Genomic DNA, 24,176 nt, shown 5'->3' with positions numbered 1-24,176 from the left:
AGAATGAAGATCTTCCAGGCTGGGCGCGGTGGCTCATGCCTGTAATCCCAGCACTTTGGGAGGCCAAGGCGGGCAGATCACGAGGTCAGGAGATCGAGACCATCCTGGCTAACATGGTGAAACCCTGTCTCTACTAAAAAAATACAAAAAATTAGCCGGGCGTGGTGGCAGGTGGCTGCCGTCCCAGCTACTCGGGAGGCTGAGGCAGGAGAATGGCGTGAACCCGGGAGGCGGAGCTTGCAGTGAGCCAAGATAGCGCCACTGCACCTCCAAGCCTGGGCGGCAGAGCAAGACTCCATCTCAAAAAAAAAAAAAAAAAAAGAATGAAGATCTTCCAGAAGCTATGTGCACAATTTTCCACTTAACTAGGAAATATTTATCCTTTAGATACATGAAATCATGTTGATATATTGTGTTGGAGAGTATACTGATTAATAAATAACTGAAACTTGAAAAAAAAAATCAATTACCTTATCCTCTCCAGTAATCAAATACTGTGCTTCTTTAAAGACCATCCTGAACGGCAGCAACTTTCTAAAATTCTACCTAGGCAATAATCCCCTGGACTTTCATCATGTGCCAATTGGTGCCATTATTTACTTGTAATGTATGTCTCCTTAGCTAGGTTGAAAACAGAAATGAATAAAAGCATGACTTTTCCTAATGAGTCTCTCCATTAGCTACTATAAAAACAATAATAGTCCCAAGTCAAATGGAGTGGGGCCTGACAGACACACTAGATCCTCTCAGGACAGAGTCAGGTTCTTGGATGAGGTCCTTCCATCACTCAGTGCCTTCCCACCTCCAGCACCTGCTAAGCACAGAGCCTGGCACAGAGTAAGAACTCAAGTGTTTCTCGATAAATAATAATGACATCAGAAGAAAAAAGTGCTAAGAATCAAGTGACAAATATGACCCAAGTAATTAATGAAAAAGTAGCTCCCTATTGAAAGGTAAAAATCACGGTGATCATTTCTGGTTAAATGAATCAAACAAAATTTTTAAGCATAAAGAGGAGGTGTAGCATTAAGGATAATCCTTGAGGCCGGGCGCGGTGGCTCAAGCCTGTAATCCCAGCACTTTGGGAGGCCGAGACAGGCGGATCACGAGGTCAGGAGATCGAGACCATCCTGGTTAACACGGTGAAACCCCGTCTCTACTAAAAAATACAAAAAAAAACTAGCCGGCCGAGGTGGCGGACGCCTGTAGTCCCAGCTACTCGGGAGGCGGAGGCAGGAGAATGGCGTGAACCCGGGAGGCGGAGCTTGCAGTGAGCTGAGATCCGGCCACTGCACTCCAGCCTGGGTGACAGCGCGAGACTCCGTCTCAAAAAAAAAAAAAAAAAAGGATAATCCTTGAAAATTATGTTCAAATCTGAAATTGATAGAAACACGGAAAAGTGGCTTACATGAAATGAACAGTAATTTAAATGGAATAAACGGGACAGGTGTGGTGGCACACGCCTCTAATCCGAGCATTTTGGGAGGCCAAGGCAGGTGGATCACTTGAGCCCAGAGTTCAACACCAGCCTGGGCAACATGGCGAGACCCCATCTCTACATAAAACATAAAAATTAACTGGGTGTGGAGGCACGTGCCTGTAGTCCCAGCTATTTGGGAGGCTGAGAACTACTTGTGAATTGCTTAAGCCTAGGAAGCAGAGACTGGAATGAGCTGAGATCCACTGCACTCCTGCCTGGGCGACAGAGCAAGACTCTGTCTTAAACTAAACTAAGACTAGACTAGACTAAACTAAAATTAAATAAAATTAAATTAATGCTCGCAGTGGAAATTTTCTCATCCAGCACTGATGACAGCATAGTGTGGACTGAATGAGTTCTAACCCTGCCTCTGCCAGAATCTAACTTTGGGCCTTGGATAATTCAAGGAATCCTTCTGGCCCTCAGTTTTCCCCACTGTAAAACAGGCAGGCAGAATAAATGAGCATGAAGCTCCCTGAAGGCCAACAGGGTTATAGGAGTCTATATATTCCTGCTTACTGAATCACTGTCTAAGTATCAAAGCAGTACACAAGAACAGGTCCAGGGCAAAACTGTCCCTAATATCCTACTAGTAGAGAAAATAAAAGACACAGTTTGCAATTCAGGTGCTTTTGTACAGTCTAAGTTCTAAAAGCTTTTTATAAATGCTATGCTTTAAGACAGTTAAATGTATCCAGTGACTTTTAACCTGAAAACTGCTAAAGCCAAGGAAAATAATATAAGTTGAACTCATGCCCATTTCTATTATAATTCCATTTTTCAAAGTAACTCATATGTGTGCATGACTCACACATCTGAATATGATGAGATGTTCCTTTATCATTTCATCTTCTATGCCAGTAATCCCACATTACAGAGTGCCAAACCCCTTTAATAAGTGTAGCACACGTTTCTACTACACTCCAAAATCCAGCACAAGACTGCTGCATTAGGAAAAAAATCTAAGTGAGCATTTCCGGGCTTTGGATCACAGAACCCCAAGTCAGTTGTCAAAAATATGACTCCCTCGCCTCTGCCTTTCTGCACAGCCGCCTAGACTACTGATAACTGAATGCATAACAACTATCCTTCAGGCTCGTACAGACATTTAGGCAGCCCTTTGAAGTGTACAAAGCACTTTCACATCTATTAACTGATTTCCAGTGACCTTCTGGAGTGTGTAGGGAAGATGTTATCACATCCATTTTACAGATAAAGAAACAGAGATTCAGAGAATTAAGTGACTTGCATAAGGCTATGCAGCTAGCAAGTGGCTGAACTGCGACAAGCACTCAGCTCATTTAAAACGAAAAACTGAGCTCTTCTCACCAAACTGGTGTGTAACCTAGGGATAAGAAAATAAATGGTTGAAATAAAACCTTTTAGAAATTTTTGTGATTATACTACTGGGAGTAGATCAACCTTTTATAAACACTACAGCTTCTCTATTCCCTTCTTAGTCCCTTTGTACGATGAGTTGCTAGAGTAAGATGGCTTACCCATTTGGACTTGACTCCAGATATACCTTCTTTCCATTTCCAACCAAGAAGATAATTATTGAACTCTGTCCTTGGAATATGAAAAACCAGCTATAGCATGACTTGAGTCAACAACAGTAAAGAGAGATTAAGTAATCGGCTGCAAATCACAGAGTTGCACAGGCAGAGTAGATCAGCATAGGGACTTCAATCTTCTCCCTACAGATGGACATTGAGACATTCCGTCATCCTTCCTGAGACGCAGGGTTTGCAGCAGTTCTTTCAGGGACAAAAATTCCCTAAGCAGCCCACAGTGCTATTAGTTTCCTCATTTGATTGTTCTTATGCGAAAAAAAAAAAAAAAAAAAAAAAAACACTATTAAATGGTCTCCCCAGTTAGTTACTTGGGAACAACTAACCAGACCATCCCTGTACCCTGTATAAATAAAAACAAGGTTTTTTTTTCACATTGACCTGATAATTTCATTGGTAGCTACAATTAACTACACAATACTTGGAGGTAGGGAGATTCACTCTGTATCCTCACCTTTAATTATACAATAAGGGCTGGAATCCCCTGTCAGTTTATTCAGCCAAGCTTACAAGAAGTCACAATGTGGGAATTTCCAAAGCCAGTCAAACATCAGGAGTATAAATGTCACATACCTAGACTTCTCAGTTTACAAACACATTTTTTTTAAAGCTGACTAGTAACAATATAAAAATCTTCCCTCCTGTTCACCACTTCAAACATTTAGTATGATTTAGGTTTTTGGTTAACCATGCTTGTCAAATGCTTTAAGGTGCTAAATTACTAACTGGGCTGGAACTTTCTAACCATACCTCATTTAAATTCAATCATAGATTACATATCAAACACTTAAATTTCCAAGTCTTCAGCCAAATGAGATCTGCTTTATAATCTGAATAGAAAATGGTTGGTAAGTAAACAAGCTAATCATGATCACCATCTCTAGAGCAAAAGTATGAAAAGACCATAAGGAGTGGCTTTGACATCAGTCAAACTTGAGTTTAAATCCTGGCTCTGCCACTTACGAGCTGTGTGTGGTCCTGGGCACTTGAGCTTCTCAGCCTTAAATTTCTGCATCTCTAGTATCAATTCGTTCTCATCTAACTGTTGTCAAGGACCAACCACAGTAGAAATCATACATTAGGTACTAAATAAAAAAGACACTTATTAGCTACTACAAAAGTAAATTTGGAATACAAGCCAATGTGACTCTGTAGATAATAATAACCTGGAAAGTCGGGGTAGGAAACAATTGCAGGTTCTTTCTACTAATATTCTACTTTCTACCCCTCAAGACCCATCTCAATCCAACCTCCTCCTCCACTACTTAGCTCCATCAACTCCAGCCTACAATGACTGACACAACATAATTAGCACTTCATTAAACATTTTATTGTGTTTCTGGGATCACTACTTACTGGTCCTAACACCTATCTGTTTAAGGATACCTTAAGCAGAATGGGTATCTGTGTCTCTAACTTCCAGTCTCACTATCCCTTCATTATTCTAACTCATTATAAACTACATTGAGACCACAAGTGATTACACAATGCCATTTAATTAGAATTGTGAATGCTTGAAAATACAAAAATCACCCTTGAACAGTTAACAGATAATTTTAGCTTATTAAACACACATTTTTAAACACTCCAAAACCACTTTGGTTCAGATCACATGGGGACATTCCCATTGGTTGGCTGTGGTGACTATGTCACAAATTAGAGTCCCTTCAGCTAAGATTCTCAGGCCCAGGGTGCTGTGACTAAACCACTGTAACCACTTCACATCTACTTGTATACTCCCATTTTCTAAAACTTCAAAACCACCAGACAAAAACAACTTTATTCAAAGACAGAGTTTAGAATCAAGGCCACACATACCATGACTTAAAACAAAATGAAGCTTAAACTCTCCCCTACAGACTTCTCTGCACTTTGCCAGGTCTTACTGATACAGTTCCAATGCATCAGACCAACGGTTCCCAACACCTCCCATTCCGACTCTTGCTGTTTTTTAAAACATATATGTCGTAATGCTCTCCCTTTACTACCCTGAAATGAAAATCAAAAATAATATAAACTATATGCAATTTCAAAATGATATAATGTCCTAACTATAAATAAAGAATTTAAAGAAATCTGTAAGAATATATATCTCGGTAGTAATTGCTCTATCACGAGTACATCAGGAGACATAATGAAGTAGTCTAACACAACAGAACAACCCTGAATGCAATAACTATAAACGCAGTCAGAATCTTGCATATTATTCTTGATGACACAAATACATGCACACCAACATTGGCGAGTGATTTATAAAAATGGTAAACAGCTTTTGGCAAAGTTATAAATAAAATAGTGTAGTAGCTTATATAGTACATTGTACCAATTTACATAGTAGTGGCATTCCTAGAAAATTAAGGGTATATCAAAACAATGCAAAAAGTCCTTTACATAAAATGGAATTACAGGTTCTAGGTTCAGAAAATTACGAACAGGCTTTCTCCCTGCAAAGAAAGTTTGGGGAGACATTTGAAAGTCATGCAGGCTACAGAAAAATTATTCTATCCACAGGACTATTGCTGTGCACATTATAGGATTCCTAGTATTCCTAGCCATGACCTCCTAAATGTCAAAGGTACCCAGCCCAGCATCAAAGAGACAAACAACAAGGGCCCACTGCCCCAGCTGTGCTCTGCTATGAGGCCAAGTAAGGTCTTACTGTCTTTGTATGTCATGCACCGACCTTAGAACTATGTGTGGCTCCTAAGTAGGTGATCAGTGAGTCTGAGGAAGTGGGTGGTAGTTCTTCTAAAATTCCTCTGTTTGTTCTGAAGTACAGAAAAACAGAATCAGTATTTTCGGCAAATTGAAAGATAGCATCTACTGGACAGGAATGTAGAACTGCTGACATTCACTTAAAGCCACAAACACTTCATAGGATGCTATTATTCCAACCCCATAATGATTATCTAAAATCAGGACAGCAAATACACATGGTGGGCAGGGGCTGAACAGGCAAAGTACAAAGGACTTTTAGGGCAGTGAAAATACTCTCTGCAATACAATGATGGTGGGTACATGTCATCATACATTTGTCCAAACCCATAGAATGTACAACTCCAAGAGTGGACCCTAATCTAAACTATGGACTTGAGTGATAATGATGTCAGTGTAGGTTCACCAAGTGCAACAAATGTACCATTCTGGTGGGAAATGTTGGTTATGAGGGAGGTTACGCATGTGTGAGATCTGTACCTTCCTCTTAATTTTGCTGTAGGCTGGGCACAGCGGCTCATGCCTGTAATCCCAGCACTTTGGGAGGCTGAGGTGGGTGGATCACCTGAGGTCAAGAGTTCAAGACCAGCCTGGTCAACACGGTGAAACCCCATCTCTAATTAAAAAAAAAAAAAAAAAAATACAAAAAATTAGTAGGGTATGGTGGCACATACCTGTAATGCCAGCTACTTGGGAGGCTGAGGCAGGAGAATCGCTTGAACCTAGGAGACAGAGGTTGCAGTGCACCAAGATTGCACCATTGTACTCCAGACTGGGTGACAAGAGGGAAACTCTGTCTCAAAAAAAAAAAAAAAAAAAAAAAATTGCTCTAAACCTAAAACTGCTTTAAGAAAATAAAGCCTTAAGGAAAAATAAAACAACAAGAAGAAAACTGTGTATACATCATGGCCTGATGTCCCACAAAGTCTGGGAATGGCTTTAATATCCATCTCAATGTGGCTCCAATGAGTCCTGCCAACTGATTAGGCTTCCTAACCTCAAAAATATGGGAGAAGACAATTAGTCAGTTTAAACTGACTTCCTGTGGGTAACTGGGCCTTCCACACCATGCAATCTAGTAATTCTGACTACCATCATTCGAGCACTTACCATGCTCTTCAGGCGCATAGTGCCATGCACTTATTTGACCTTTATAAAACAATGAGACATGGTATAAATCCCTACTTTACAGGGAACTAAATGAGGTCCAAACACAAGATCCAAGGTCAAATGCTGTTAAAGCCCAGACTATACAGCCCAGATCTATCTAGCTCCAAGCCTGTGCCAGATATTAGCAACCACCTATAAAACCAACTGCCTGGAGAAGTGGGGTCATAAAGCTTCCTACTAGAGTGGTATCTCTCCTCTGCATGAACCCCAGTAGGTGGGCAGGCCCCTTTAGCTAGATGACAGATAGCATATCAAATAAAAGCTAAAACAAAATTCCTCTCTGCTGCTCAGCCAGAATCACAGAAAGCTGGGAAGATACCCAAATTTATCCTTAAACCGAGTTGTGGACCCCAGGACCACACATTCCCTGATGCATAAAGATTCAAAGCTTCAGAATGGCATCAAGCCCCCACTGAGTGCTGGCTCTAACCTATCTTCACTCTGGTTCCTGCCTCTCTCCTGTGGCCGGTGCTATTGTCCCCAGACTCCACTTTCCAGCTCTGAGTACACACTAGATGTTTGATCACCAGATGGTGCAGAGGAAATGCTCCTCCTGCCTGCTCAGTGTATGTGACTCCTGCCCATTTTTCCATATTCAACAGCAGGATCCCCTCCCCCAACCCCCAAGTGGCTCCACACTGCCCAGGTGGAATGAACTGACCCACTTCAGAGCCGTAGCAGCACTGTTCATGTACACACTTTCCTCAGGGCCCTTACCCCTGTCCTCCTTACATTACCAATTATCAGTATACAGGGTCGTTCCCTAGAGGGTTAGCTCCTAATGTACCCCTGTATTCTCCTACAATGCTGACCACAACTACCACCACCACTAGATATACAGTCCACCTGATGAATGCTTATGATATGATATGGCTGCCATTCTACACACGTTTTGTTTAATCCACATATTAGTTTCATTTTACTGATGAAGAAACTGAGGTCTGGCACGACCCAGCCTTCACTGGCACTACAGCAGAGTAGACATCAGCACAGAGTCTGGAACCAGAACACATGTGTTTGAATCTCAGCTCTACCACATGCCAGCTGGGAAATCCTGGGTAAGTTATTTAGCCCATCTGTGCCTCAATTTCCTCATCCGTAAAACAATGATCGTAAAATGTGCTCCATAGTATTTTGGTCAGCATTAAAAGAGTTAATGTATGTGAAGGCACTCAGCACAGTGTCTGGACATAGCAGGAACTAAACAAGTGCTTGCTACTGTTATCATCACTGTCTCCAATCTTGTCTTCCATTATGCCTCAAGTCCATATTTTTATGTCCTCAAATATACCAACTACTTCCCACCTTTGTCCAAGCTGATTCTTCAGCCTTGACTGCTCTCTGCACGCCAGTTCCTCACCATTCTTTGGGTCTGCTTATGTGCTCGCCTCTGACGGGTGTTCCCTGACAACCCTATTAAGAAAGAGCTCTGTCTCTCTGGCCCGGTCTCCCGTGTCCCTTCCCACTACCCTCCAGCTCCTATTAATTTTAGCACATCCTTGTTTCTTTTCCTCAGGTCACTTGTGACAGCCTAGAATTGTTATGTGTTGATCCATGTATTTGTTTTGTGTCCACATCCTCACTAGAGATGAGGGAAAGAACTGCATCTGTCTTCCTTTTTTTTATCTTCATCCAGCCAAGGGCAATGCTCAATAAATATTTGTTGAATAAGTGGGCAAATGAACAAATAAATGAGGCTCAGAAAGCTTAATAATTTGCCAAACATTACACAGACAGTCAACAGAAAAGACAAATTTCAAACCCAGATTTGACTCCAAAGATGGTGCTCTTTGTAGCTTGGTACCCTGTCTCCTTTTACACTACAGGTACTTAAGAAGGAACTGCTGAATTAATAAATGAATGAACTATAGAATCCTTAAGGTAACAGGTCGCTGATGGTCACGCTGCTATGAAGACAGCAGGAACTAAACACCCTGCAAAGTGCCATTCTCTCTATTTGGTCAACGCCGTGTATCAATCAACTCAAATGTCTATTAAGCAGCCACAATGAACACATCTGTGTAATGCAAAAGAATAAAAAGCCACTGTAATTGGCTGGAAGATAGCAGGTAGAATCAGGACTATAGCACATGGTTGGGCAGGTTGGGCACTGCCAAGAATGCCCAACTGAGGTAAGAGAGTGATGGCTGAAATCCAACCTGCCTTTTACTAGCCAGGCCACACTCTCTGGTGCAGGGTTACCCCACTCAGACAAGGTACTGTTTTCCACTTTTCACAAAGACAACATATAGACTGGCAGCAGTCCTACGGAGGGTCAGTCTTATTGCTTAAGGCTGGGTCTCTCATACTGTGGGAGTCAAATGGCACAAAAGGCACTATTAAGAACACAATGTCCCTCCCAACCTGCCAGTGCCCCTGAAGCAGCCACTTGCAGTGAAAGTGTTCAATGCCATGAGATACTTATGATAATACAAAAATAGGGAGGGATAGCTGGTTCCCTCACTGCCACCTTTTAACTCAGACTAGTCTATCATATTGGCCTTGTCAGAGCAGAGAAGCCTGAAAGTTGGGACCTGAATAGATTAAGTTTCCATGCAATAAAAGGTGATGAGAAAGATTCCAGAACAAAGAACACTACCAGAAAAAGTAGGCTCAGGCTGGGGACCCCAAAATCACGCATTTCCCTGTCTCCCTGAAGCCAACTCTCACTGCACCTAGTAGATATACAAGAGTGCATTCATGTGCATACACACATGGACACACAAAACTAAAGAAAGGATGTCACTTGACTGCACAGCTTCCTGCCCCCTCCAGAAGTCCTAACTGCTCAGCAGACAAAAACAGCTTAGAGGAGCATGTGAAAGATTTGGATTTTCAAGCTATGTTCTGAGCAACCAAAAGGTTCTGAGTGCTATAAAACTCTGCAAAAAAATTTATTCAATTTTGTTTTTAAGATAATATATTAACGATTTTAGAGATTATAATAAACTTCTACAGATTCAAATTTTATTGGAAATTTTAGTCCACTAATGATGACAAATGTGTTCACATTATCTTTCTGTAGACCTCAGAATAAAGCTGCCCTTGCCAATTCTAAGCTTATATTAGTATCTTATAAATATATCACTGATTCTGAAGGAAACTGGAACTCTCTTTTTAAAAATTCAGGCCTGTACTTGTCTGGTGCCTTAAAATTGTTCAAGCAAGTATACTGCTATAGCACACCTGCAGTATGTTCAGTTAAATGCCAGGTAAATCTCAGGCACATCTGCTGGCTCATGCTCTTATCACATGGGAATAGTCAGTTATACAAAAACAAATGAATTCATAACAGGCTGCATTGTAATAAAAAGAGTGAGCACACATTATCATCTGTCTTGCAGATTGTAATAAAGCATGAAAGTATTTGTTAAACAGTGTGATTCTCCTTGGAGACCAAAGTTCCCCCTATTCATCTTTCAGGCTTCTGGATCAATTTAATTAAAGAGTATCCTGAAATTGCAAGGTATTAGTAAACTATTTTTATCTACACTTACTTATCCATGCAAATCAGACTTTTCTATACTGCAAACGAAATTAAAACCAGATGGAACCTGGATAATGAAACTGGCATTTGACTGGGGACTGCCACTCAGAACCCAAGTTAAAATTCAGTGCTCACTAAAGCAGCTTCATTGTTCTCTTGACTTCATCATAAGTAAATGGATGATTCTTGTAAGTTATGATACCTACAAGTCTAAACTTATAAAATTAATTTCTTGTAAGTCCATTTATGGTAAGTAAATGGATGATTCTTATAAGTTATGACGCCTACAAGTCTGAACTTATAAAATTAATCTCTTGCAAAAAGACCAAAGCTGGAGGCATCACGCTACCTGACTTCAAACTATCCTACAAGGCTAGAGTAACCAAAACAGCATGGTACTGGTACCAAAACAGACATATAGACCAGTGAAACAGAACAAAGGCCTCAGAAATAACACCACACATCTACAACCATCTGATCTTTGACAAACCTGACCAAAACAAGCAATGGGGAAAGGATTCCCTATTTAATAAATGGTGTTGGGAAAACTGACTAGCCATATGCAGAAAACTGAAACTGGCCCCCTTCCTTACACCTTATACAAAAATTAACTCAAAATGGATTAAAGACTTAAACGTAAGACCTAAAACCATAATCAGGACATAGGCATGGGTAAAGACTTCATGACTAAAACACCAAAAGCAATGGCAACAAAAGCCAAAATTGACAAATGGGATCTAATTAAACTAAAGAGCTTGTGCACAGCAAAAGAAACTATCATCAGAGTGAACAGGCAACCTACAGAATAGGAGAAAAATTTTGCAATCTATCCATCTAACAAAGGGCTAATATCCAGAATATACAAAGAACTTAAACAAATTTACAAGAAAAAAAACAACCCCATCAAACGGGGAGAAGGATACGAACAGACACTTCTCAAAAGAAGACATTTATGTGGCCAACAAACATAGGGGAAAAAACTCATCGTCACTGGTCATTAGAGAAACACAAATCAAAACCACAATGAGATACCATCTTACGCAAGTCAAAATGGCGATCATTAAAAAGTCAGGAAACAACAGATGCTAGAGAGGATGTGAGAAATAGGAACGCTTTACACTGCTGGTGGGAGCGTAAATTAGTTCAACCATTATGGAAGACAGTGTGGCAATTCCTCAAGGATCTGGAACCAGAAATACCATTTGACCCAGCAATCCCATGACTGGGTATATGCCCCAATGATTATAAATCATTCTACTATAAAGACACATGCAAACATATGTTTACTGCAGCACTGTTCACAATAACAAATACTTGGATCCAACCCAAATGCCCATCAATGATAGAATGGATAAAGAAAATGTGGCACATATACACCATGGAATACTATGCAGCCACAAAAAAGGATGAGTTCATGTCTTTTGCAGGGACATGGATGAAGCTGGAAACCATCATTCTCAGCAAACTAACACAGGAACCAAAAACCAAACACTGCATGTTCTCACTCGTAAGTGGGAGTTGAAAAATGAGAACACATGGACACAGGGAGGAGAACATCACACACTGGGGCCTGTCAGGGAGTGGGGGGATAGGGGAGGGATAGCATTAGGAGAAATAACTAATGTAGATGACAGGTTGATGGGTGCAGCAAACCACCATGGCACGTGTATACCTATGTAACAAACCTTCACGTTCTGCACATGTATCCCAGAACTTAAAGCATAATAAATAAACAAACAAACAAACAAACAAACTCTTTAGTACACTGAGATTCCATGTGGGACTTGATATGAAATAGGGTTCCTCAGTTTTCAAAGAGTCAAAACCACCATGCTGGATTCCCTCAAAGACCTCTTCATGTTCTAATATTCAGAGGAAGCAAATTCTAAGTACACTTGGATTACCTGCTCATCCTTGTTCAACTGCACTCCACACAGTCTACAACTCCCATAAGACAGGAGGGCCATTCCCATCGAAAGTAAGGTTTCATCTACTATGGGCAGGTGGTAGCTGTCCACACTGCGTGCCAGTCATCCAAGTCCCCACCACCCCTGGCAATAGGGTGAAAACTTCAGCCCTCCCCAACCACGGCAGCCGGACACCCAGCATTTGGCACAAGGCTGACTGGTTGTGCTTACCATGATCCGGAGATATCACCTCTAGGAGCTCAGACCAGCATTCAGAGGCCTCAACCTTCGGGGTAAAGGAGGCAATCCTTTTGTGTACAGGCTACTCCCTCTCTCCTACTCTCCCATCTCTGCCTATCAAAACTCTGTTATTTAATGGTAAATTGTTACAAAATTACAAACTATCAGGAGGCACTCTGGTAAGCGAATAAAAAGAGCCAAAAAATAGGAACCCATGTGACTCTCAGAAATGTATCCTAAGAATACATAATGTACACACACAGAGATCTAGCTATACAGCTATTAATCCAAGTGTTGTTCATAACAGCAAAAAACTGAAAAAAACCTAAATGTATTTTTTAAATGGATATTGTCTCTAAAAAAGGAGGTGGGGTAATAGCCAATCAACAAAGTGCCCACAATATCTTTAACAACAATAATAGCTATATGTTAGACTACTTACCGTATAACTGGATCCTCTAATAAGGTTCTTTACATCTCATTTAATGGTCACACCAACGCTGTGAGGTAGACATCATGGCACTTTAGAAATAAGAAATCTGGGCCAGGCGTGGTGGCTCATGCCTGTAATCCCAGAACTTTGGGGGGCTGAGATGCAGGGATCACGAAGTCAGGAGATTGAGACCAGCCTGCCCAACATGGTGAAACCCCATCTTTACTAAAAATACAAAAATTACATGGGTGTGGTAGCGCATGCCTGTAATCCCAGCTACTTGGGAGGTTGAGGCAGAAGAATCACTTGAACCAGGGAGTCGGAGGTTGCAGTGAACCGAGATTGCACCACTGTACAACAGCCTGGCAACAGAGCGAGACTCTGTCTCAAAACAATAAATAAATAAATAAGAAATTTGAGATTCATAAAAGTAGTAATTAACCAAAGGTAATCTAGCTAATAAGTGTCAAGGTTGGGTTCAAACCTAACTCACTCACCCACTCTTGCATCCAACAAACATTTATTAAGCATTTACTGCGTCAGCATGATGTACATCATGCTTTGTTGCTGGGGCTTTCTTTTAATTTTCATTTTGAAATAATTTTAGGTTTACACAAGACCTGCAAAGATAGTACAGAGAATTCCCACATACCTTCACTCAGCTACTCCTAACACTAATGCTATGGTTCTTTTTTTTAAATTGATAAACTGCAATAATCATTCATTTCACCATCAAATAATCGAGAGGGCACTAGGTAGTTCCGGTTGGCACCCGCCTCTGCCTGGGACTGCCCACAATCTCTGTTCCCCACTGACATCTGACTCTGCACTGCCCTCCCAACGCCACCATCCCAAAGGTCAGACAAGGGAATTAAGAAAATTACCATGAATCAAAGGTTTTTTCTCCCAGTAAGAATTAAGCCACTGCTAATGGGAAGTAAAGCCATGGAAAGAATTATACTTTTAAAACAAGTACGGAACCTCTGAGAAATCTCAAATAGGAAAGAACAGTAATAATGAGAAAAAATAATAAATACAATTAAACACTACAGCAGTGTTAGTTATATGTGCCAGGCATCATGCCAAACGCTTTATATTCATTGAATCCTGAACATCTCATAAGGTGGATACCACTGTTATCGCCATTTACAGATGAGCAAAACAAGGTACAAAGAAGTTAAGTTTTACTCAAAGTTCCACAGCTCATAAAAACACTTCCCTTTCCAGGGAAGAAAAGAGAACACAAGGCTCCCACCCCTCTGTTTTGAACTTCGAAGCTATTTTTAACAACAATGGCCACCATCCAGACATCAGATGTGACCAATCTCCAGCTCAGCGAAACTATTCATGAGTGCAGCATTTTTCAGCCCTTGAGTAGTCTCTGCCTAAGTGACGTATCCCTCTGTTGTACATGTTTCCAAGCAAGTGGCGAAATTTCGGAGGGACTTGCACAACACTGCCAAAAAGCAGGATTCCAAAAGGCCTTTCACACTTGTTTTCACAATGCCCCAAGACTACCTGCCTCTCGTCTGCACCACCCCCTCAGCAATCTCTGCAATGGGCTGATGCCTGCTCCTCAACGGAAATTATTCAAAGGACACATCAGACGCCCTTCTCATGCTGTACTACACTGACTGTCTCTACAAAATTGTGGTGCCAGAATTCACTTCAAAGGATCTGCATGTCTCTGACTACATGGCAAAGATGTAGGGTATAAAAAGGGAATCGTCTATTTCTGGCACCACAAAATGCAATCTATTTGCCTCACCAAGCACGCTGCTGCTCTAAAGAAAGTTTTTGCTTTCAAAGAATCCTGGGTTTGCCTTTAAATTCACATTGTTTCATACTGAAGTGACTAACTTTGAATCATTCAAAATCGCTGTGGCCTTAGAATTTTCAGGCACTACAGAATATACTATATAAATATGAGCATTCTCAAGCAATACACACTAAAAGACGCAGAGCCAATGGCCTAACCCATGTCCACCTCTGGAATTTGGGAGCTGACAGAAAGTGACCCAGCACCACTAGAAGCACAAAGTAGAAGGAAAGATAAATGCTGGCCAAAATGCAGGAAGGGACAGGGTATCTTAGGAAGCTGGAAAACATGGAGAGAGGTAAAAGGACCACAAGCAGCCCCTGTTCCTGGTCACCAATTGGGATCAGTGGAGGAGAGCTTCAGTGGGATCCCAGGAGACATCTCTCAAATGACCTCCAGCTCCAGTCCTGGGAAACTTGCTCAACAAATGATGCAATAAATAACACAAAGGAACAACATATGAAGCTGCTTTTTATTTTTAAGGCTATAAGAACCTCTTGTCATAGCTCTGAGAAGGGGAGACAGAAGGCTGGAGGCAGCCACACAAAGGAACCAGGCAGTGAAGAGCAGGGTCCGTTTCCTAAGGGGGAGACCTGGCATGACTGCGAGCAGAGGTTGTAGTGACTCAGCAGGATGAATCCACAAAGCAGTAAAGAAAAACAATAGTGAAGGGAGAGCTTGACAGCCATTACGAAATGAGAGGGGTGAGAAGCTCGGGTTGTGGACCCACAAGAGTGCCCCCTCAACCTTGACTGTTCCCAAGGCTCTGTCCACCTGTGTTCTTTGAAAACCTTCCAGTAGATTACTGGACCTACAGAGTTCTGGTTCATCCTCTCAAAGTCCAGGTCAGATGCCTCGCCTTTCCGGTGAAGTCCTGTGGACTCCAAATGTAGTCACGGTCTCTTCTCTGTGCCGCCACAGTACTTTGTTAAACACATTAATTACAACCTTAGCTTACATTGTATTGTAAATGTCACCTACCAGACTACCCTGGCGGCTGTGATTATATTTTACTCATTTGTATTTCTCACAGTCAGTGCCTAGAACATAGTCGGTGCTCATCAGATGAATGAATGTCCACTAGTAGGACCCTCTAGTGTTCCTAAGGCCACAGCAGTTTTCAGGAAGATTCATGATCAACTTATAAAACCAATTTACTTGAGGACCAATCTATTTCTAGCTGTGGGGATATGCACCACTACTCTCCCTGCTCCCTCTGAAATAGGAACGAGGAAGCTTCTCCCTTGATTCCATTCTAGCCATGGGAACATTCCATTTATTGTGCCATACATGGTGCACAATAAATCCAGGAATGCTAGAGTGCAACCTGACAGGATCCAGTAGGAACATCTTAGAAAAGACCTGTGTGTATCTCAACACCTAGGACAGCTGCCCCAGAAACAGACGGTCCAGGGACACACCCTTGCCCCTCCCCATTTCACAAACTCATGGCTAGAATGGAATCTAGAACAAGAATGCAGATGCATCGGACATCCTTGGGGATGACCTTGCCAAACAAATTAAACTACTTCCAATCTCACATCCACCAGATCAAAACCTAAACTAGGATCAAAATCACTCATTCATACTGGGAGGGTATTAAAATAAATATTTCTGACCCTTTCCCTCCTCCACCCATCAGATGATGAAACAAGAAAGACCAACCATAATTCTTTTTTTTTTTTTTTTGAGACAGAGTTTCGCTCTTGTTGCCCAGGCTGGAGTGCAATGGCATGATCTCGGCTAACTGCAACCTCCGCCTCCCAGGTTCAAGTAATTCTCCTGCCTCAGCCTCCTGAGTAGCTGGGATTACAGGTGCGTGCCACCACGCCCAGCTAATTTTTGTATTTTTTAGTAGAGATGGGGTTTCACCATGTTGGTCAGGCTGGTCTCGAACTCCTGACCTCATGATCCGCCTGCCTCAGCCTCCCAAAGTGCTGAGATTACAGGTGTGAGCCACCACGCCCAGCCCATAATTCATTTTTAAACCAACTCTCCAACAACCTGTCCTCTTTCCTCCTACTCAGACTGAATGAGAAGTCTAGTCTTGGCAGTCCCTTGATGTTTATCCAGCCTTTCCGGCTGTGACAGAATACTTGATGCAGAATTGACCACAGAATTGCTTGCAACACTGACGGGTCATCTCCAATGCTAAGAGAGAAGAAGAGGGAAAGCCCCTGGAGAGCCACCATATTGAGTCTTCACAATTTCATCTAGTGGACTGTGGAGCCATAAATGGTGCACAATAAATCCAGGAATGCTAGAGTGCAACCTGACAGGATCCAGTAGGAACATCTTAGAAAAAACCTGTGTGTATCTCAACACCTAGGACAGCTGCCCCAGAAACAGATGGTCCAGGGACACACCCTTGCCCCTCCCCATTTCACAAAGTTCCCATGGGGCCTTGTCTCCTAGTCTCTAGCCTTACTCCAGTGTCAATATGGGATCCAGCAGGAAGAGGCCAATGTGCAATTACTAAATAACACTCCCTCATTGACTGAGTTGCCTATTCTCCTTCCAGGCTCAAGATCAGAGATTAAGCAACAGAGGAGAGGTAGGAGTTTATCAGAGAATCGGAATTTCAAGGTTGGAATGGACTCTACAAAACATTTACCCTTCTCCTCCATGGCAATAACTATCCATACTTTCATTATTAGGCCTGATAAACCTCTACATTTACTCTCAGCTCCACAGGCCCATGGATGGTCTTTAAGAGTATTTGGTATTTAAGATAAGAATACAAATTTGACACAGTGCACCCTCCAATGCAAAGTAGGAATTGGTGGGCACCCTGAAAGAAGTATCCTTGTTAAATCTCTAAGACTGGACCTACAGAGTTCTGGTTCATCCTCTCAAAGTCCAGGTCAGATGCCTCGCCTTTCCGGTGAAGTCCTGTGGACTCCAAATGTAGTCACTCTCTTCTCTGTGCCGCTACAGTACTTTGTTAAACACATTAATTACAACCTTAGCTTACATTGTATTATAAATGTCACCCACCAGACTACCCTGGTGGCTGTGATTATATTTTACTCATCTGTATTTCTCACAGTCAGTGCCTAGAACATAGTCGGTGCTCATCAGATGAATGAATGTCCACTAGTAGGACCCTCTAGTGTTCCTAAGGCCACAGCAGTTTTCAGGAAGATTCATGATCAACTTATAAAACAAATTTACTTGAGGACCAATCTATCTCTAGCTGTATTTCTCTTGTATTGTGGAAGAATTAATTCGTTCTTGGGGTAATCCAGTTATTTCTTCCATGAATACAAAGACAGGTACCTTATGTCACTCACCCATCACCTGTCTAGACACCCAGGACTTTCACAAGTATGACTGGAGAGGTGAGGTCAAACACAAGAGCTGAGAAACAGCGCAGCCCTGTGACCAGCAGCCAGGGTGCGAGCCCAGCTCTACCACTCACTAGCTCTGTGATCCTAAAAAGCGGGAAAACACTAGGATCTACCTATCTCATTTGCTTGTAAAAAGATTAAGTTAGTTAATCTACTTAGAATACCGTAAGTGCTATATTTCTTCCATAAATCAAGAGGCTGAGCCAACGTTTCTTTGAAACATGCTATCCCACGTTTGTGAGAATTTCCAGTGTGATAGCAGAAAACAGTAGGTTGCACCATATGAAACTGCCAACATTTGACCATTTTTATATACAAAAATGGCAATTTTATATGAATAAATCAAATATATATGAAAAAGAATACAAAGCAGCACATTTTAAATCATCCTAAATGTTTAAAGCTTAGGTCTTTTACAGAAAATATTTCAAATGACTGTTTAAAAACAAAAAAAAAAGGACCAACTGTCTGTATGGGGCTAATCCTCCCCACCCCACCCCCAGTTTGGTCTATAGGACCTCATATAGACTGAGCAACTTTGGCTATTTGGGTAGCTGATCCACTGCCAAGATGAATCCCAGCCACCACCTGTTACTTTGACAACTCTAGCTTCAGGGCTACCAGGACCATTTGCAAAACTTACACCCACAGAAAACTCAAAGGCTCCAGAGGCACAAGCCCCAACCCCCAGAGAGCGCCACAGCATTCTTCTCCTTCTAGTAGTAATTTGGCTTCCAAGAAAATCATCTCATGCTCAGGCCACAGTCAGAGTCCTGACCAGCACCATAGAAATTTCAGCCATTATTCTAGTTGTATGGAGTCATTCAAAATATTAGTTCCGAAAGAAGTTTCAGAGGCCCAATGCCGAATATCTTTTACCTTTGCTAATTTTTCCATAAATTGAAAGCCTTTCTAGAAAGAAAGGAGCATATCACTGTTAAAGTTCAATTATACAACACAGACCCTCTCTGGGTTATATTTGTAACTTCCTGTCCATCTATAATTATTTCAAAATAAAGTGTCTAAATAGGCTTTAGTGGAACATTGATTAGTAACTGAAAACCAAAGCAGACTTAGTTGATCACAGAATGACAGAAAAAAAAAAAAACCTGGAAAATGTTGACCTCATTATTTCAGTTTTTCAGACATATCCTTAATGCTGGGTCAAACTGATCCACCTACAATTCAACTGAACATTTGTTATTCTACATTGGAACAAGGAAACTCATCCATTGATCACTCCAACATTGTCTGAGATACACTAAATTATTCTCACTGTAAAAGTTTCTTGAACAGAAAATGTCAAAATCTTTTTTTTTTTTTCCCCTGAGACGGAGTCTCACTCTGTCGCCCAGGCTGGAGTACAGTGGTGCAATCTCGGCTCACTGAAAGCTCCGCCTCCCGGGTTCACACCATTCTTCTGCCTCAGCCTCCCAAGTAGCTAGGACTACAGGCACCCAGCCACAATGCCTGGCTAATTTTTTGTATTTTTTTGTAGAGATGGGGTTTCACTGTGTTAGCCAGAATGGTCTTGATCTCCTGACCTCGTGATCCCCCCACCTCGGCCTCCCAAAGGAGAATGTCAAAATCTTTAATGCTAAGAAAGAATATGATTTCATGGCTGAAAAAAAAAAGTTATTTTTTTAAAAAGTTCAATTATACTAAGATATAAAAAAAATACTCTTTAGTAAAGGACAACTTTGATGAAACCTTTTAGATGTACTGTGTGATTTTATGTCTTCAGTCCACTACAACAGAAAGGTTCTTTTCAATGACTCCCCCAGTAATAATAGGATAGTAGCAGAACCTTTCTGGCCTATAAACTAAGCCTAGTTAGGAAACAATATCCAGAAGCATTTATACTTGTCTGAACTCTTGATTCCATGTTATTACATGAACTAAGTGAAGACCTGAACCAAGATCATCAGACTTCTATTAAGGCACACAGATGATCTGACTGGCTCGGGCTTAATGGTCATATTTCAGCTTCATTTTATTGCTCCGCTTCCCCTGACACCAGAACTATTTATCTCCTCTACTTCTCAACACTAATAACATTTATAAATCCCAAGAACAGTATTCACTGTAAATCAAACTAGTAAGTAAACTCGTTCTCCAACACCAAACCACACACTTTCATGTTTCTCAACTAAAAGTAGAGTTCATTACAAAAGAAACTGAGAAACACCTCCTCATGAAGTCTCTCTTAATATTTTATGTCTACATAAGGATATGATGTGGGTAGCGGTAGATGGCAGCACCACAGTGTCTCAGGATCTGTTTTCTAGTGCCCCCCCAAAACAGAATCACAGGTCTCTGCCCTCCCCTGGCATTCTTAATATTATAATTAATAGTTAATAATTAAAATACTTAATTAACTAAACTAAACTGAAGATCCATCTAGCATTTTTTTCTTTTCTTTTCTCTTGAGACAGGGTCTCACTTTGTTGTTCAGGCTGGAGTGCAATGGCAGGACCATGGCTCACTGCTGCCTTGAACTCCTGGGCTCAAGCAATCTTTTCATAGGACTTGTTGGAGCAACTGTGTTTGGAGAGCTATCTGAAAGACAATAACATTTTTCCCTGAAGACATTCTTGCCCCCAGGGCACACTTTTCTGGCTGCCATCAACCCTGCTGCCTAGATTCAATGAAATGGGGATGTCAGATGATTCTGTGAGCAACAGATCTAGGCATGAATGTATACACATAAGCACAACTCATACCTCTAAGGGTGACCATACAGCTAGGAACAGCAAATGGCAGATTACCACGCATAACACAGGACAAGGGAAGAAGTTCAAACATCTACTCAGCACCTACTCCAATACATTCACACAAGTTCACAACAGTTTCACAGTTTGCAGAATTTTGGAGTCACTAGTTTGTAGTAAGCGGAGAGCATGGCTTAGTGGTAAAACGCATGAGCTCTGAAGTCAGAAAAGACTTACTCATTTATAAAATAAGGTATTTAATTTCTCCAAATATTGGTTTCTTCATCTTTAAACGGGATAATACCATCTATCACAAAAGGGTCGTTCAAGGATTAAATTAGGTATATACTAGGACCTGGGCACATAGGAGACACATAATTTATAAGATCCTAGTCATGGACATAATTCCTAAATAAGGCTTAAAAAAACTCACAGAAAACCACATGGTTTCATTCTGCACTCTGAAATCCAGCTGGCATTATGCCACTAGTGTACATGTGCTACATAAGTCAATAAAAGTTGGAACCCAGAGACTAAATAAGCGAATAACTACTTAGACTGTATGTCCCCCAACTGGGTGGCTCAATACTATTCCTTCATAAATAAAGACCAGGATGCAAATATACTCCTGTGTTGTAACAGTGCTAAGTTTCATTGTTTTGGAACACACATAAAATATGAGTTCTCCAAAGTAAATGCTGCTGAATTTCATACAAATATTCACGAACATTACATGTTGCCAGGCCTTCTCACTTAGAGCTGTGTATAAAATACAAGTAACTAGATGTCAAAAAATCTATAAATTCTATGAGAGCAAGCCCTACACACAGGCATACTGGTAGCTTCAAGGAGAGAAAACGGTGAAGTTGACAGAAAAACAACAGAAAGCACAATAAGAAGTCCAAAACTAGTTAGTGTGGAACAAATACACCATGTGTGTACGTGTGCATGCAAATACATATAACTCAACAGACCTGCAGGGAATCCCTATTGTAAAAGCCATCATTTACAGAAGCTCTAGCTTATACCAATTTCAATTTCTTTCTTTTTTTTTTTTTTTTTTTTGAGACAAAGTCTCACTCTGTCGCCCAGGGTGGAGTGCAGTGGCACAATCTCCACTCACTGCAACCTCCGCCTCTCAGGTTCAAGCCATTTTTCTGCCTCAGCCTCTCGATTAGCTGGGATTACAGGCGTGCGCCACCACACCTGGCTAATTTTTGTATTTTTAGTAGAGATGGGGTTTCACCATGTTGGCCAGGCTGGTCTCCAACTCTGGGGCTCAAGTGATCCACCCACCTCGGCCTCCCAAAGTGCTGGGGTTACAGGCATAAGCCACTGCACCTGGCCCAACTTCAATTTCTTAAAAAGTGAAGAAAATGAGGTTAAGAGAGGTTTACTGTTCGTAAGCAACAGCGTCAGCAGGTGGTGAATTTAAACTCAGGTCTTTCTACTCCAATTTATGCTAGGCCCCATAAACACGGTGCTCAACACAAATTACACTTGTAACTGAACATGATTAATAAAGAGAAAATAAACTTTATTCAGTCACTTCAGTTCAAATACAGAAAAAATATATTTTCAGATTTTTTTCATTAAAGTAGTTAAAAGTTTTGGCCAGGCACAGTCAGTCACTCATGCTTGTAATGCCAGCATTTTGGGAGGTCGAGATGGGTGGACCACCTGAGGTCAGGAGTTCAAGACCTGAGCAACATGACAAAACCCCGTCTCTACTAAAAATACACAATTAGCTGGGCGTGGTGGCGCATACCTGTAATTCCAGCTACCTGGGAGGCTGAGGCAGGACAATCACCTGAACATGCAAGGCGAGGGTTGCGGTGAGCCAAGATTGTCCCATTGCACTCCAGCCTGGGCAACAGAGTGAGACTCCATGTCAAAAAATAATAATAACAAAAATAAAATAAAGTAGTTGAAGTTTTGTGGTCATTATAAGAATAAATTCTCATCATCTAGAAAACGGTTAACCCAAAATGATTTATCCCTAATGGTTCAAAAGGGCCAAGAATTTATTGTAACTTGCATCCACATCTGGGAAAAAAAAAAAAAATTCATTCCTTAACTCTAGAGAAACACTTTTAAATAAAAAATGTGGCATCATGACTACAAACTCTTTCACTTGGGGCTTTCACTGGGACTTATCCAGTTATTATTCTGACAATAATCGGAAACGAAAAATAAAACAAAGATGATTTATCCTGACCAATCAAATATTTTAGGGACCAAAAAAAATAAGTGAATTAAGTCAACAATTATTTCAAATTTCCCATGGTTAGAATAAAAAGAACCAGCCTCCTTTTAGAGTCCTCTGCTCTGTCAGAGAAACTGGGGATGGAAACGGAGCCTCAGAGCTGTGATGTTACATTCAAACTCCCACAAATGGCCTTCATTTTGAAAATGAAGAAACCAAAGCTCGGTGCATGTCATGACTAAATGCGGGTCTCAAAATCAACTACTATCAGACTTTCAACATGAATCCAGGTACTTGACTCTCTAAGTTTAGTGGAAATGTCTAAATCTAAAGACTAAAGGAAGAGTCTGAGGGCAGGCCAGTATCCCCTGGGACTTTCGGGTGTTCTCTAGGAGAAGCAAGGAAGATTAGGCGGGTGTGGTTTACACTACAGATCCCCAGAGAAAGCCCTACGGACTGGAGCCCAGTCGGCCTGGAGCGACTGTGTAAGCTTGGTTGTTCCTGACAAATACAAGAACGATCCAGAATTAAATAAAATCCATGTCAAGATAAATAATTAAAACAGGCCCATTTTTATTATTTACAATTAGGTCCTATTTGACTATAGGAAATAACTCAAAAGTCAGTTTTTTTTTTTCAGTTTTCCTAATTCTTTCAAAAGACAATATCTAATCTTTATTATATCAAGTTTTGACTACGGTTATAGTTCCTCAGGAACATCTGGGCTCTCCTAATGAGTAGCATTATAAACACTACTTCCCATATAAAGGTTCAGAGTTGACACCTATTACCTCATTAGATGACCATAACACCCTGATTGGTGGTCAGGTGTGATTTCCCAGAAGAAACCAAGTCTAAGAAGAGGTTAGACCACCTCCTCCATGTCTCACTGGCATCAACTGCCTGAAGACAGTCTAGGGCTAGGACCTTGTGACTCTAATGCCCTTTTTATAGTTTTAGTGTAAATTTTCAAATGTGTTTAAAAAAAAAAAAGCAATTTGTAAAAACATGGATTTCAAGTTGGTGGGGAGATAATAACTTTTTGTGGTAGGACAACTGGATAGTCAGAGAAAATAATAAAATTAGA

The 24,176-nt window shown here is 41.1% G+C and overlaps 1 protein-coding gene across 4 annotated transcripts in view; it reads right to left on the bottom strand.

Moving 5' to 3' along the window:
- LOC105498461 (Janus kinase 1) overlaps window positions 1-24,176 on the bottom strand; it is a 237,422-nt gene that overhangs the window by 84,225 nt on the left and 129,021 nt on the right. The gene's annotated exons all lie outside the window — the stretch shown is intronic.

Source organism: Macaca nemestrina, chromosome 1 (genome assembly GCF_043159975.1).
Source record: "Macaca nemestrina isolate mMacNem1 chromosome 1, mMacNem.hap1, whole genome shotgun sequence".
Classification (NCBI taxonomy): Eukaryota; Metazoa; Chordata; class Mammalia; order Primates; family Cercopithecidae; genus Macaca; species Macaca nemestrina.
The sequence above is the reverse complement of the archived record's forward strand: the minus strand, read 5'-3'. Positions and strand labels throughout refer to the sequence as shown.